Source organism: Brachyistius frenatus, unplaced genomic scaffold (assembly GCF_029030835.1).
Source record: "Brachyistius frenatus isolate BFR_SWC_R1_liver_20210118 unplaced genomic scaffold, ASM2903083v1 Contig_2, whole genome shotgun sequence".
NCBI classification, from domain to species: Eukaryota; Metazoa; Chordata; class Actinopteri; family Embiotocidae; genus Brachyistius; species Brachyistius frenatus.
In genome coordinates, this window is record NW_027210601.1 from 128,562 (window position 1) to 146,293 (window position 17,732).

The 17,732-nt window shown below is 41.5% G+C and overlaps 1 protein-coding gene across 1 annotated transcript in view; it reads left to right on the forward strand.

The window, feature by feature from the left end:
- Positions 1–4,154: 4,154 nt before the first annotated feature.
- Positions 4,155–17,732, forward strand: part of nedd9 (neural precursor cell expressed, developmentally down-regulated 9) — a 57,523-nt gene continuing 43,945 nt past the window's right edge. The window contains exon 1 of the mRNA XM_069691631.1: positions 4,155–4,158. The gene's annotated coding sequence lies outside the window, so the exon portion shown is untranslated. The remainder of the gene's footprint in view (positions 4,159–17,732) is intronic.

The following is a 17,732-nucleotide window of genomic DNA, read 5'->3' on the forward strand; positions in this document are numbered from 1 at the left end:
TTTTCAGATGGACTTCACTGAATTTATCAAATGAAGCCATAATAACTTGTGAAACAAATTTCTTGACTTTGTATTTCATGAGAGAAGTTGAACGGGTGTCTATAGAGCCGGATCCTCTTTAGAACCGACCCCTAGTGGCTCTCGGTGGTATTGCAGTTTAAATCAAGTCCGCACTGGCTTCACTTTCCAGCTACGTTCACTTGTATATGCATACTATGGTGTTTTAAAGGCGTTACGCTTTCTCAGCCACCGCACATTAACGACCGAAGCCATCAAAAAAAAACACAACAATAAATTAAAAACAACCTCCAACCTTCGGCCCATCTATTAAAAGAAGAGAAATGCCCACAAAAAAGTTTAAATTTGGAGTTACCAGGTTTAACACGGTAGCAGCGTCATGTTTAATACAGCACCAGAGCAATAACTATCTACCCAGATGCCCGTAATGACAGGTTTGCCATTGAAAATCGCCCCCCCTCCCTCACATTCAGAGATGGATCCACCCTCCTGGTGCCCCAGCCAGGCAGCACATCTTAACTCCATGACACTCCTGGACCCCAAGCCACAGAGCTTTCACCAGCATGGCCCCATGGAAAATTAAACTGGACACTGCGAGGGAGCCCGGCTTTGTGGTCGTGGCAGGGAAATATGATTGGATAAACATACGGCAAAGCCTTAAAACCGGTTCACTAAGTGCCCGGCGCTGATGTGATGAGAGGCAGGCAGTGAAGTAAAGAGGAGAGGGGGGGGGAGGTGTTATTGGGGTGGATGTGAAGGGCATATACTGTTCCTTGTAAGTCTTGGTGGGCCCGAGCTTTACAGAAGATGGAAAAAGGACATTCATCCATGTAGAGCAGGCTTGGCAGCAGAGACATCTTCAGTCACTGTTTATTAAAAACAGGCCTAATTATCCAGCCCAGTCTGCCTGCCCGAGCTATTTCAGTCCGCGATGAGCAGGTGACTTGTGTTAGAAAAAACTGGGTCGTGTGCTCGTACGTCATTCACCCTCTAACCTGAGTGTGCCCCTGCTAGAAATGGTCTAATTTTTCAATTACGGCCAATCATTAACGCGTTATTTCCTGTCTGAACCTGAAACCAGCTGCGTTCCTGATGTCATCAGCGCGCTGCCCAGCAGTGTGTGCGGGTTTCTCTGCTCGGTGCATCGAAGACTAAAGCCACCAGAAGTCTTGAAGCACACATGCAACACATCATGTCCATCATAGCTGGATCTGGATGATGTCAAGAGGATTATGGTCAGTTCAACAGGGACACACAAAGGACATTCAGATGTACTCTATTTTTTTTTAAAATTTGGATGTAAAATATAATAAAAGCCATTGATCAAATATAAAATCCTTGACTTTTTTTTACTTTTAAAATTGATATGCGAGTACATAAGAAGTAATACATAATACATGTATTTATAATATATATAAAATTACGTAGGAGAAAATCTCAAATGAATTTTTAAATGTGCAAATATAAGCAATAAAAACTTGATGAGAAAGATTATCTGAAGAAAAATTCAGTGTACTTCATGCTGAAAATCGCAGCTACAAACTCAACTTTCAGGTTAATTCCAATTTATTTCCAATATGCATATTTCCTAAAAAAAAAAAAAAATATGTCCGCAATTAGGAAGCACAGCAGTTAGTTTGGTTGATGACAGGACAGAAAATTCTAAACATTTATTGATCCATAAACTCCTGTCTAACTGTAAAAAACATGTATTTTTAAAGTTTGTACTGTGACAGTTAGAGGAAGGTTGGAGCTACATGTGAAATATATCATATATAACAATTCACAGCAAATTCACGCATTAGGCGAGCAAATTCATGAATAGCCATGATTTCATTGTAATCTATTAACAATTATTTCTAATATTTATTCATACGTTCGTTTATGTATCCTTTTCTGCATCTGTTGAATGACAGTATGTAAACACCGAAAAACAGTCAGTACGTGAGAGCAGACAGTTGACGTCGGCGTAAAAAGCTCAAATGAGAGAAAGCCTGTACAATAAATGTGATTACAATCTATTTGACAAACTTTTTCCGTTGCTGAAGCAGAATAAACATTATCATTTGGTTTTGAAGTTAAAATTAAACATGAAACCTTATCTAAAAAAAGCAGACATATCTTTCTAAATGCAATTTTGACCAATTCACTGGAGAATACTGACATGCAGCTATTTCATTATTTACTTAATGATTCCCGAACTGTGTATTAAAACAATTTGGATGAGAATAATTCTTCTGTCTCCATCTGCCACAGAAAAATAAACTCATCAGTCTCCTGAATTATCGGGAGAGTTAATAAGAAGAAATTCCTGCTATCTGTTCCTCATCATGTTTTTTGTTTTTTTTTCTTCTCCCGCTCTGAGGAACTAATTTGCATGTTATTATCTCTCCGTCTGTGAAACGAAACGTGGAATTACTTCCACTGTGACAGGGAAAAGGAAAAGGGAGGTGAAAGTAATCTGTCTTCCGTGAGAGGGAATTGAATTTGAAATGCAAATGGTAGAAATAATTATAACTTTGCACTGCTAATAGCATCATCTGGAATAAATACTTTGGGACATTATTTTCTATTCATCTAAAAAAAAAAATAAAAAAAAAAATTTTAAAAAAAATCATAATTTTGGTTTTATTTTTTTTATTCCATTTTCTTTTAGAAATTAATTGTTTTCCCAAAGAGCAAAGTTCATTAACTAGTCATTAGGCTGTCTTTGTCAAAGTAAACCTTCGGTAATTGAGAGTTACATCATTGTTTTTTAACAGACGGGTGTGATAATGATTTCAAATTCCACACAGACGTTTCCCTCCAAAACAGATGCCGGCACTGCAATCACGCATAAATCACAGCGCCATACGGGGGGGGGACTTTACCTGATGTCATTTTAGAGATTTAAAGTTGGACAACAAGACATGAGGAAAGTTATAAGTGATTTCCAAAAGGATGTTACTGCGGCGAAAGTAAAGCTGATGTTGACTAAATTAAGATCAACAAAAATGAGCTGCTCGTAACGACAACAACTGATCGATTCGAGATTATTTTCTGACAAGTTGGTTTCACCGGGTTTTTAGGAGAAACACGTGTTGTTGACTCGAGGCGTGTTCATCATACTTCCTGTTGTTTATCATTGAGGTCACTTACGTCTCGACTTTTACTAATACAGCCAACATATGTGTGTGTCCGTGTTTAGACAGGCCTGTCTGGGAGTCCGGCTGTAAGGCCTAACGGCTGCTTTTGTGCTTTTTCAGGTGGAACCACAGACAGTCCTTGAGGTCAGACGGAGACGGCGGCTCCTGGAACCAACGTCGCTTCCTCTGCTGCTTCTTCTGTCCCACCGAGGCTCAGCATCGCAGACGCTACAGCTATTCAGACCCAATTTCTTCTTATTACGTCGTATTCGTGTTATTTGTTCGCCATGTCACCATTATCATCATCAAACGGTGTTTGGTAAATTAAACCAGTAAGGATTTTGAGTGTAACAGCTCGTCATCTACATTTTGGTTTTGGTTTTACACCCTTACCGAAATCTCCCTCTCCACCTTTTCTTTTTCTGTCTGTGTCCCTCGCCCACACACGCAAACACAACAGAGCGCTGGGATAATCCCCCGAGGCGCTGTGATGACACGAGCCCGTGGGTGGTCTCAATGGTCAACAAGTTCTCCGTCTCTCCACCCGAAGAGACCGAAGGTGACGGGAATCGACAGGGAGTGATTCTCTTTGTCTGCGTCTCCCACTTTTGCTGCTCCATTCGGAGAGCGATTTATAAAGACATAAAAAAACACACAAAAAAAACAATGGCAATGCGTCAAAATCAGGCTGATTAAAGAATTCCACATCGCTAAATCAAAATGAGTATAATAACAATTAGCATTCTCGGACACTTTATTCTTATTATTTATTCATGTTGGCTGTAATGCTTCAGTGAATTCTGTTTATAAATCCAAAATCACAAGAAGAATTTGAAACACACTTACTTCACCATGTATGCATGTATAATTACTATAATGACATCATCTAAAAAGGATCAGCATCATTTTCAACAATCATTTTTGGACATGTTGTCAAAGCTTATTGATTATAGAGCTGAAACAGTTTGTTTATTAATAGTTGTTCAACAGAAAATGAAAATGCTAAAAAAAAAATAAAAAAAAATAACTAGTTACAGCTTCAATTTGGTTCAAATGGTGAATATTAGCTAATATTATCTTATAATTATCTTCCACAATAACAACTCTGAGAATCATTGTTTGTTTTTTTTCTCCTTTGCTGCCTCCTTTTGTGTTGGATTGTGTCGGTGTTTGGACTCATCTTAGTTGGATGAACCAACAGGAAAGATGGAAAAGAAAAGACATGAGTCTCTCAATAACCATTTCTCTTCTTCTGACATCTCCTGATCCTCCTCCATCACTGAATATTTCCAACAGTTACCCCACTGAGATCGCTGCTCTTTCTCAGGCCGTTTCCATGCACATGCCGCTCCACATCAAATCCCCGAAGACTACAAGCTAGACCCAGTAAATCTCCGACTGAAGCCCTGGCTCGCCTCCTGTCAAATGATGAACTGCACATGTGTAACGTCTGCTGGAGTAAGTGGCAGTCTTCGAGCAGTGAACCGAACGCTGGAGGTTGAGGTAACGCACGTCTGCAAAGTTAATGTAGGAAAAGGAGCGACGGCCAAAGCATCACATCAGAGAGAAGAGACCGAAACGACGTGATGGGTAAAAAAATTAGCGCTGCATTTATTCATCTCCCTGATGACACTGTCGTTTCATTTTACTGCCTGCATGTGAGCAAATAAACAGCATGCAAGGCCATAAAAGATTCGTCAAAATCCTGCCTGAATGGAGAGTGCGCACGTTTGAGTTGAAGCTGCGTGGAACCGGTTAACATCATTGTTAAAAGGTCAACTCTTCATTGCGGTAGCAACGGCAGCTGCGACGCTCAGATTGCACTTACGATTGACCGGGCGACGCACAACATAACACAACAAATTGTGAAATCCCTCTTGGGCAGTTTGAAGGGCGTGTAGATTGGCGTACTCGCGAGGAGCAGGTTCGGGCCTTTACATTTGCAGGTGAGTGGATTTATAACTTCAGACGTGATCATGGTTAGACAGACATATTCCCCTATTTTCAGTCTTTATGCTAAGCTAAGCCTCCTGGTTCAAGTTCCCTTTCTTAGACATCAAAGTAGCTCATCTAAGTCCCATCATATTTCACCACGAGTCCTTTAGAAACAACTATATCCCCGGCTCAAAGCATTGCAACGTGGCTGATTTGGTGATTGTGGGTAAAAGCAATCATCGCTTGTCGCTGAGGCCGACGCTATGCGAAGCGCAGCTTTAAAGCAAACACAAATGTTTGTTCAATGAGCCCGTTAACATGCTGACCTTTAATTAGAAGAACTGATCAAACAAAAGGGCAGCGAGCGCGTTACTGAACACCATCTATCAGTCTCTTCCTCCGACTTGTTGTGGCGTGAACTTCTCAGCGGGACACATTAAAAAAAACAAAAAAAACAAAAGATTTAAACCTCATCCGAGTGCAAATCTCAAGAGTAAACAAAGTGCATTCACCGTCCGCAGAGCTGTGCCAGATTTACCGTGTGAGTGACGTCGGAGCCGGAGTTGCTCGTCTGAAGCATCGACCGAACTCCCCCGAGGCACAGAAAGAACAAATGTGGTGTTTTTTTTGTAACGGGAGACGTGGCCTTGAGAAAACACGCTCTCCTGTCGGCTCGCGGTCCCTCGGCAGCTCTGAGAACACACGTCGCGCTGTCAGACCGTCTGAGGCCCGAATCCTCCGGGAGCGTCCCGGAGACCGAGCGAGAGTGAGATACGAGTTGAGAGTAAAGGTCGCGTGGGGGTCGTGGTGGTGGGAGGAGGTCGGGGGGGTCGGGGTCGGCGGGGCCCGCCGGGGGGGATTTTCTGTGATTTTCACAGCGCGGTTTGCTGCGTGTTCAAACCGTTCCGTCCGAAGTCTTCGCACGACGCCACCGATTCAATCGGAGAGCGGCGCGTCAACGTGTTTTACTTTTTTTTAACTTTTTTTTTTTTATTTATATTTTTACTTTTTTTGTTGTTGTTGGTTCGCGGATGATTTCAGTGTTCTCGTGGTTCTGTTTTCTGTTTGTGCCGAAGCATATTGAAGAATATCTTTCCCGTGGTCAGGAAGTGTTGAGAAAGAATTAGATTTTTTTTTTTTTTGTGTGTGTTTTTATGATCGTAACTGGATTATAAACCAACGGCCGAGGACAAAACACGTAAAGGACCCACTTCCCTCTACAACTCGACAAGAACGCAAACTGAAAGAGACACAAAACGACTGCAAGCAGACTCATTTTGCAACTTGTTTGGTATCTCTTGCTCGTCATTTTGCATTAAATCGCTGTTGCGGTTGTTTTCTGTCTCTTTGAAGTCGCTTTCGGTGTCTTTGTGGTTGTTTGTGCATCTCTTTGCAGTCGTTCTACGTCATTTTGTATAGTTTTTGTGTCTCTTCGTGGTGGTTTAAGGTATCTTTGTGCACTTTTTGTACCGTTTCGTATTCATATTTTCATTTTGCATTTATCTCAGTGCCTTTTTGTAGGTGAAGCCCAGGGGCCTCCCTGATCATTTACGCCCCGGGGACTCGCTCAGTAATCCATCTATGATCACAATGCCCCATAGTTTTGATGCATCTGTGTATAGCAGTCATAAAAGGACGCGGCCATGTTGCTCACCACCTGATCAACCTTCTTTTCTCTCCTTTGGCTACATGAGTCAACATCTCATTGAGGCGCACAGTGGCATATGTCATGCTCACTCATTGTGTTCCCACTACTGTCCCCGAGGACTTCTTTTAACAAGGTGGCGGACACCCGATCTCTCTTGTGCTTTAAGTGGTTAAATCTCGGGTTGCGCTCTCCGCTGGGGGTGAGGCCGTTGCATTTTGTTCCCGTTTTCCCACAGAACCTCGGAGCGGAGAGGCCTCGGTACGTTCTGTCCTGCATGAAACACTGGAAACCGGACACTCCCGTGTCCTCAATCCCGGCTGACGGGATCAGAGCACGCAGGGAGATCACCTTTCAGCTCCCACGTCTGACACCGGGTTTACCGCAAAGGGCCACACCAGGTTCAGGCTTGTCAGCTTCCTGCTGCACATGCTGGACGAGTAGCTGCAGCTTTAGCAGCCCGGGTCGTTTAATCCGTGACCTTTACCGGCCGGTCTTCATCTAATTCACCTCACTTTTAGATAGTGAGAGAAGTAATCCCGCCAATGAAACAGAAACGCGCAGTTACGTTTTTATCACCAATATTCAACCCTCGTTCGTCCTCACTACTCATCAATACGGTGCAGATATCAGACTGCTTATCGTGCAAATATACAATATGTATGATTTATGCAGACAATAAAAGAAATCACATGTAACAAAAATGATTAAAACCACAAATAAAACCAGATACATTTCGAAAAATAAGCTTATTCTCACAGCTGTGTTCGGTGGACAAATTCCTCATGCTTCAGTTGTCAAGGTGATAGGTTAGGACAACTGTATTACACTCTATGGACATTTGAAATATCTCCAACAAATTATCAAAGTTTATCTGCTGAAGAAGAAAGTGAAATACAGTCAAAAGCTCCGGAAAACCTTCTTAACAGCTTGTAAGTTCAAATTTCTATGTCAAACCACCATTATAAAAGTAGATTGAACTTTAATGCTCAAAATTATATGTATTAATAATAAGTAGAGCGAAATAATAAATGTCATATATAAAACTTTGACTGTGGCAAAGATGCTGGTCACTGGAATACTCAACTTTTAAGGGTCAGAGTCTTGTTAGGCCAATGTGAGGGCAGTCACATTTATGTTCATTAATTAATAATTTATCTTCATCTTGGATGCTATTCACAAGCTCCTACTATTATTTGATAACTTAAATGTTTTTCCCTGTTACTATAGTAATATATTCATCATTTTTGGGTCACTGAGTGAGCGCAGATGTGTATCACGTTCAAAGATGTCAAAAATATGTCAAATTCCTGTCCTTGTCAAAATGTAGTGAAACGGATGGATTACTGTTTGACACACAGCTGGTCTTCAGCTCAGTTCAGATGAGTTCAACAGGTGTTTTTACCATCAGACATTTCGGTCTCAATGCCAACACTACTACTGCTGCTGCTGCTGCTGCTGCTGCTGCTGCTGCTGCTTCTCAGTATTTCACCCACTCAGCTTCATCATCCATCTGCTGCGAAACGCACTGTCAACTTCGGCGGAGTTGGACAGGACTGCGCTCCAACGACTGACGGACATATTTTTCCACCTAAGAGATGCTCCTTTCTCCTAGAAGACAGTGATTTAGAGCCACGCATAAACCTACATCCAGAAACATAGCGCCACATAACCCAAACCCCTTTTAGTTTAACTGCGATTTTAGACTGATAAGAAAAACGAGATATTGAGCAATTTTTGTTTTGGTTTACATTTGGATAGTTGGCTTATGATGATCAGAAGTCTGAGTCATAATTTAACCACCTCTGTATTTCCCCCTATATCATTGCTGACAATGCATGTAGTGGATTTACAACCTTTGAGGGACTTAATGAGCTCCTCTGGCACCGCACCAAAAGTCTGGTTCTGGATATAAAGGAGGAATCCTACAGTTCAGCACAATGGGGATGTTTTATTTTCCGGTGGAGATGCAGACATGCAGGGTCTTGGTTTGTGGGTTTTGTGTGTTTTGTGTGTGTGTGTGTGTGTGTGTGTGTGTGCGTGTGCGTGTGTGTGTACTTATACATACACAAACAGGTGTTAGCTATTGTAACACCAGAGACCAGATCCGAAACAAGGCAGTGTTAAGAAAGTGGATTTCTGGAAGTGAAGCTTTAACACCTCCATGTAAGACTCGTCCTGACTGTGACTGGCCGAGAGTGAGTTGCCGTCGTAGATCAGAGCGGGTTTCCACAGAAAGGTTGAACAGACACTGACCTTCTTGTGGAGTCAGTCTGTTGGTAACACCCACCAGCTGTGAGACACCAGATGTTTAGCCTCGCTATCAGCATGGCTCTGGGGATGGCGGGGTTCGTCTGTCGGTTGGCCCACCGCTTCAGTCCAGGCTGAAATATCTCAACATCTATTGGTTTTAATTGCCATGAAATTTGGTACAGAGATTCAGTGTACCCAAACCAAAGGATGAGTCCCAATGACTTCGTCCTCTACCTTCTCCTCTAGCATCCTCTATCTTGTGCTATCGAGAAAAACACTGGATGGAATTGGCATGAAATTTGGAACAGATAATCCTTTCCTCTTGAGGATCAATCAGATAAACCTTGGCAATCCCCTGACTTTTCGATCAGCATTTTCAACAGGTCAAAATTGTAATTCTAATCAAATTCTATCAAAAAAAAAAATATGAGAAAACGGCCAAATTTCCATGACCGATTATCGGTTAGGAAAATCGTTTGAAATTTCCATCCCTAATGTGTACCTAATCTACAATTTTGCTATTATATCATCCAAAGTTTCCACTGCTGTGGTGCTCAACCTAACTGTATTCCTTTGTAACCTCTGATCGACTAAAACCAGACCGAAACGTAACTTTTACAATCAGTTCATCTTGAGAATAAAACTGAAAATAAGCATTAGCGCAGTAAGTATACCTCGAAATCTTTTGCACATCATACCTACGAATCAAAAATTCAAAGGCTTCAATTAACCGGCGGAGCCTCCGCAGCATAATTTCTTCCTCCTACAAAAACACCGATACCACACACCCCCACCACCAGGCACAAAGCCACGCCGTGGATTACTACGCTACCTCCGAAGCGGCACACTGGTTTCCAGCATGAACTCGTTCTGGATGAACATCGAGATTCTTGGTTTCCCTCTGTAAGTGCTGCTTGTGCTTGCTTACCGGGCTGCAGGGAGGGAGGGCAGAGGAGAACATGGGAAACGAGCTTGTTAATTCATCTTACAGCAGGATTTCTATAGGCTCCTCGTACGTGACAAAAGAGGGCGAAAAACAAAACCAGCTGGCTTTTTCTTAGGTTTTGTTCTGCAGTAAAAAAAAAACGACCCGTCAATGAAACACATTCCTCACAGTGGGAACGGGAGTACAGACATGTATGAGTTTTCTAAGGCTAATACTCTCACCACCGTACAGAGCGAGAACAACGGGAAAACATTTGGTCAAAACTGTCAGCCTGTGTGAGCGATTCAGATCAAATCAATTCACCTCTCATTTTCTCATTTCGTAGACTTTTTAAATAATAATAATCGATACTTTGATTTCTGGGTAATTCACGTTACACCACGTAAAAAAGACAAAAGCTCCTGTAAATCTCAAATCATGCAGTAGAAAGAAAAGTCCTTTGAAAATCTGACGAGCTAAAAGCTGACTATCCTAGCCTAGCAGAGTCGCCCCCTGACTAGTGAATTTCATGTGATTTTATGACGTGAAACTACCTTAAAATCACATTTCAATATGTTATCAAAATGTATAAATAAATAAAAAATATCAATTCATTGTCATCTGAACATCTTATTTACAGAGTAAAGAGTATTTATACTTTCAAAAGCTAAAAAAACTAAAGAGCAAAAGTGCACAGAAAGAATCAAACTGTTCGCACGCTGATACAAGCTGCAAAATACTGTTTTCCTTTTTGTACTTTGAATACGAATTCAAATTCTCCGTTCATGAGAAGATTCGAGGAACGCAGCTTCATGTCACTCCGTCGAACCTCCAAACTTTCAGAAAGCTCAGAGTTTACAAGTTGTGACGCATTTGCTGCCGTTAACAGAAATCGGGGCTGAAGGAAGCTCAAGTTCGATTGGATTATTTATATTGTAATTTCACTCGTATAAAGTGTTTTTTGGTGGTTTAATAATGTCTTCAAGGAAAAAGCTTGGTGTTACTAGAATATTACACTGACACAATAACGAGGAACATTTTTATGTCAAGAAGTTTAAATTTGTAATAAAAACACAAGTTTATTTTGCTCATTTCCAACTCTAATCGAATCTATTTCTGACATCTGATGCTCACTGACATGACCTGTTAAGATTTTATTTTGAATTTTTGGACTTTTAAAGATCGGGTCTGAATCAGTGAACTGCAGCAAGACATAAACTGTCCTGCTGTCGTTTACACTGAAACAAGCTTTGGATGTTTCCTAAATAAGACACGCAGGTTGGAGAGGCGCCTTAGTTCAGATGTAAACAGACAGCTGCTCCTGTGTACACATTGAACCTTGAATTAACTGGACCAAGGATTTATCTTTATGATCCAGAAGGAGGGCACTGATGTAACACTATGTTGCATCATCAAACACAAAGTTCACATCACCTGTACGTTGACAGACTGAAAGTAAAAATGTGTTTATTGACCTACGTTGTCTGAATAAAGACTAAGCACCTGAATAGCCAAGCCTTCGCCCGAGGCTCAAGGGATTTCCCAGTGAAAAAACAATAGTGGACTACGTTGACTACACGTATTTTGTCTACAGGCCAGACAGCATGAGCAAGAATGAATCCGAAACCAACCCAATGACATCACTCCAACAAGTTGAAGCAAAACTGCAGTTGTTTCCCAATAATTTGAAACAAAAGGCTGATCTTTACTTTGTAGCAGTGATGAAATTAACCAAGAGCAATTACCTATTTGTTTCACTTTTATATGATTGTAAATTTGATATTGTACAAATAAGAGGTCTTTTTTATCATTTTAGTTTTACATTTCACTTATTTTTCAAACAAAAAAGCAAAACAATTCCTGATTCTAGTTTCAAAATTTGGTAGTTTCCTGTTTTTCTTTGTCTTATATGATAACAAAATGATCCTCTTTGGGTTTTAGGCAGTTTTCAGACTAAACAAGACATTTAATGAGTTAATTTGGGCTGCATGAGCTCGTATTATCCACTATTTTCGGACATTTTACAGACCAGACTATCAGCAGATCAACTGATATTGAAAATAATAGTTGCAGCCAACCATTTACTCCCGCACAGTAGGACTCATCAATTCCCTCCCTTCCATTCATCACAATAAGGAACGAAGCCTCCATTTGGTTTCTCTTTTAAGTCCGTGCACTTCATTATGTTTCACTGTGTTTGCTGTCAATCAGCTGCTGCCCACACAAAGAAACCACAGTCTCTGCCAGAATACAGGACGGGGTGAAAATTTGAGCGTCTTTGTTTGCTGGGACGCGAGTTAATTTCAAGCTTGGTTTGACATGGTAAAATGTGCACTTTTAAAATGATAAGAAACATAAAGAATTGTGAGGTGTGGCATGCCCTGCTGGCAAAAAAAAAAAAATAGCAGGAATAAATAGTCAATAAGTGAAGAACAAACCTTGACATTTTGTGTCTCATGTGGAGACATCCTGACAGCTCAATATAACAAAGCTGCATCTGTTCTACAGAGACGGATGTGTGAACAGCAGGGCAGCAGGTACGAATCCCAACAGACCTCCTGTTAAAGCTCTGGCCAATATTTCATTGATTTTCTGTGACAAAGCAGAGGATATAGGTTTCAAAGGCATCACATCGTCAGAGCTCTAAATGTAGCAGCAGTGGAAAAGGCTTGAGGTAGTCGTGCCGGTGGGAATGCAGTCTGGCTGGGCTTCGCCGAGATGCGCTCGCCTGGTTAGGAAGCAGCTGCCATGACCCATTTCTCTGCTCCTTGAACAGCTCGTATCTGGGTTTGACGTGGTGAGATGGGCCGAGCAGACGTGGAACAAAGGTGCTTTCATCTTTATGATGTCTGATGTCTAGTCTATCTGAAGTTAAACTGGCTGTATACTATAGGCAACATAAGCAAATACAGCTCAGTGTATTAGATTGTTTTCCAATTTATTCCAAATCCATCAACATGGTTGAAGTTAGAAACCTGAACATGAGGCCACGGAGTGAATAAGAAAACAACGAGAATGGCTGCAGTGAAAGAGATATAATTAAGCTCCTGTCGTACCCATAGGCTGTGTATAAAAGTGGATGTAGCTTCCAGGTCTGAGAAGTGAAGCCAAAGCGGAAGTGCTTTAAACTTCAATACCACCAATGGCCACTAGGGGTCGGCTCCAAAAAGGCTCTGGCTCCATAGACTCCCATTCACCTTGCCTTGTGAAATACAAAGTCAATAAAAAAATTCTACAAGTCATTTTGGTGTCAAACCAAAAGATGACGTCACTGTTGGTTGCCTCTTGGTCGTACCCTTAATTATATAAAACGTCTCTCCTCGTAATCACAGTTAACTTCACCAACAGCTTTATGAGTAACAAATATTATAGCAGACGGTTCGAAGTAGAAACACAACCACTCGTGATATTTTGGACCAGTCACAGTACATTTTCATCTAAAGACCATTCAAACAGAGACAGAAAGCTTTCCCATGTATTTCAATGAGTAGCATCAGTTGGAGGGCCTTGTTAGACGGCAGAGCAACAGACAACTCAAGCTGTGTGTCAGTCATCAGCCTGAACTTCAGCCAGATTTCTCTGCAGCACATTCATTCTTCAACGGACACCAAAAAAAACAACAACAATCAAACTTTTTATATATAGATATATATATATATCTATATATATAAAGAAGCTGCTGACTGATTTCTCCGTTTTAAAAAAATCTCATTTCTACACGCAGCATCCAAACATACATTTCCCTCAGAATTACTTTGAGATGCACTTAAACATTCATCCACTGACATTTATCAGGGCATTAAAAGGAATCAGGTTGCCCCTGTGTCCATTCACTGGAGACTTACAAAGGCAAACAAACACGGAGAGTGAAAGACTAACCCTGTTGTTTGGAGTCAACTACATCCTGTTCAGTATAATCCCCAAATGGAGGTTTTTTTGTTGTGTTGGCCTGAGCTAACTGCAGGGTGTGGTGGTATTACTGTACCATACCTCCACAGAGCTGTCAGGATGAAATGCAGCTGCCATCAACTCGCACAAAAAAAAAACAAGAGTAAGAAGAGAGGGGAGCTCCAGTCTGAGGTGAGACGGGGGGGGGGGACATTTTAAAAAGTGAAATAAAGGCTTCAGTATTGTTGTCTTGCCCTAAAAAAACACCACGAAGACAAAAAAAAGAAAAAAAAAGGCCTGCGGTCGACAAGCTTAAATCGTATTCATAGCTCTGAACAAAATCAGGTCATTTCATAATGGGAATGATGCATCCCAAATGACAGACGAATCCAGCCTCAGCGTGACAGTGATGTACAGTAAACGCCTCAGCAGGCTGAAAACAGGCGAGGGGAGGATGGCAGTGACATGTGAGAGAACGGCTCAGCAGACTTGTTATTATAACAGGACGTGGCCATTTGTGGCTACAGCTGCAGAACTGCATCATACGAGAGAAGGAAATTCTGCCGATAAACCTGCTATTGTTCCAGCGTGCCAAGCAGACCAACAAAATAAACACGGCATGGGCTTGTCCGCAGGCGAGTCCCAAACAACAACACTGAATTTAGGGGAGGAATGGAGCAAGGTGCCGGGGAATGGCAGTAAATTGTTTGCGCGTGTAAAACATCACAGTTAAAAAAAAACACAATACATTTTCGTTTTTATATTAAAGGCTGTCAGAATCTGCTCTGCATGAATATTATTGAAAGATACCAGAAGCCAAGCAGCTAAAACCGAGTCAGTGAAGGGGAGTAAGTATTGTTTTTGTTGGGGACTACTTTCAGCTGCGGATAAATACATGTATGGGGCTCTAGCTAGTGTTTACAGTAGTAGGACCAAGCAACGTCCAACAGTGACGTCACCCATTGGTTTGTGAACTGCTGTATTGAAGCCTCGGCCGTCGCCACCTTGCTATTTTGGAGCCAGAAAGTGACCATATTTGGGCGAGCTGGGGAGGAGCGAACGATGGATCAGACTCCATCTGATTTGGAAAACTACGTTCGCCCACCTAAAGCGGAAACATGATTGCACCACCGGCTTGTCAATCAAAGAGACACGCCCCCAAAAACACTTCTATTTGAGGCCTAATATCTAGTTAATGATGGGCTTAATTTTATATGGACAGCCTGAATACTAATAAGAAGGAGTGACTTTAGGGAACGACACCAAAAGGATTTGTGGGAAAAAAATGTATTGACTTTGTATTTCACGAGTGAAGTTGAATGGCAGTCTATGAAGCCGTAGACTTTTTAAAGCCCGCACCTAGTGGTCTTCGGGGGTATTGCAGTTTATGGCACTTCCGCATCGGCTCTTATTTTTCAGACCTCGATGCTGCGTCCACTTTTATATACAGTCTATGAGCAGGATGGAGCTGCTAGCTTACTTTTTAAGCGGCAACGGACTCGATGTTGGGCTTTGGATGCATTCATCGTTTTTGATTTTTGTTGACGAAAAGAACAAAAAAATATCATTAGATCCATTTCTTAAGTCTACAAATCGAAATATTGATTAAAAAAAAAAAATGTGTCGTGTATACAATAGTATTTGCAGCTTGTTGTTCTGGCCTGAGAAGAGTTTCCTTTGGCTTCATGGAAAAATAAAAACAATTTCTAGGTTCTTTACAGAAGTGATCCTGTAATAAAACAAAGCCCACATAGAGTAAATATAGATTTAAGTCTTTTAAAATCAGTCCTCCGGAGGTTTCGTTAGCATGCCCCGAAGACGCTTCCTGGCTCACAAACAAACCTCTTTCACCTCCCTTAAAGCGTAGCGTGGCCTCCTCACCGTGTGTGTGTGTATAACGGAATGAAATTAGGTCTTGATAAAGTGGGTGAAGCAGGATGCAGCAAAGCCTCGGGGGAGCTCCATGCAGGCAGGTTATATCAGGTCAGGATCGGAGCTGGATGCCCCTGCAGCGGGCATAGGAGTTGGTCTCCTGCCCTGTTTTCATTCCAGCCGTCGGCTCGGGGACCGGCTCTGGTGGAATTGGTTTAGCCCCAGGTGGTGGTGGATGAGGAATCCATATTTTCAGCTAAATAGGGAAATCTGCTCGGCTGTTCAGAGCAATAGCCTCACCGTCAGTGGTGAAAACCAGACCTGTGCGACTGAGAGACAAAAGGTTAGCCGTTTGCATTGTTCCTTTTGTGTCTTTTTATGGTTTTCAACACAGAAGAACCGTGATTGCGGGAGCTGTGGAACAAATGGCTCCCGGTAGAAGTTTCCAAACACTGGATTTCATGTGAGAATAACACAACAAAACACAATTTTCCAGAATGACGACGCATCAAGCTCCAGTTGTTTCGTCCATGACTTGGAATACTAAATGATTTACAGTGAGGTGAATTTTGCACCCACATTAAAACCCTCAGCAGCTCCTTCCGAGCCAGAGGAACACAAATATAAACATCACTTAAAGTTCCTGCGCCCAGATGAACTGAATAGCAAAAACAAATGGCTGGTTGAGTCAGGCAGCGAGCCTTGTGCACATTCTTTCACCAATGGATTCTTCATGTGCTGGGAAGGTTTTTTTTGTTTTGTTTGTACTTCGGCATCTGTCACTTGGCAATTTGAATACAGCATCAATCTGAGGTGGTAAAAGTTTATGGAAATGTTCCCTGACACGCTGATGGGCATTCGTTCATGTAAATGGAGGTTTTGGAATATCGGAAGGAAAAATGTGGTTGTGGGGACTCTGTGAAAGACATTTTTATTTTGGTAATGATTAAAAAAAAAAAAAGGGAGGATATGAAAGCACGCTACTGTTGAATGATTTTGGAAACTTCCTGGGAAATTTATTTTGAAAATCCTTTCTGTCGCAGACCTTCATCAGGCATTAAACTCAAAGTTTAATGTTTATACTCACGGCACAAGCCGCAACGACCAGTTAAAACAAAGTCACATCATACTGTAACAAGAAATGTATCTCCATTGGAAATAGGCAACAGGCAATACAAACTATGAAATGTGAATCTAAAGAAGTTCAGATAAAAAGAAGAGGGACAAATGCACAAATGTCTAAAAGTTCATCTGTGAGTAAAATACAGACAATTGTTGTTTGAGTCACGATAATGCATTTTCAATTTCTATTACTTTTTTGTGGCCCTCAGCTCAATTATGCACACATTCATACGCAAATTGTTTGAATAAATTTTCAGACACCTGCAAAGGTCTTTGAACACCCCTGAAGACAAGAAGACATTTTTACAGCTCAAAATGCCCTTTTTGTTAACCAAACACTAAAAGTTTGGAGGCATTTTGTTCGTTGGGTTATATCAAAGTGAGCCTTTGCCCCTAGAAATGACAAAAGAAGTAAGAAACTACTGTTTTGCTGTGTACACGCTGTTATTGTAAAGCATGAACTTAGGATAGATATTTCAAGCAAAACTACTATTTGAACTTCGCTGTGAACTATTACACACACACACACATGAATATAAAGAGATAAGCCGTTTGCTCAGTGTTCAGTGGGCTTAACGGTGGAAGGCTTGTGTGCTAGCTTTACCTGCATGGTTTGGACTCCACCTCATCATTATTTACGTTTTGAAGGTGCTCCACACAGACGGGTGTAGTTGTGTTTGCATGTTTCCACATGTTCGCACTGGGAAATCTAATACCGGGGCAGCTTTACCTACAAAGCTGCGGACCCCTGAAAGCAGCGTGTTATTCTTCTCCCTGTGTTATTTATAGGCAGCGGTTAGGCGCATTATCGCCACCTTCTGACGGGAGTAACCATTACAGCAGTCACAGGTAAAAACAGGAAATAAGGAAGAACAAAAATCACATGTACTAATCGATTTTGGAGATTAAAACGATTATTTGAATATTCGAAATTTGTTACCCATCCCTA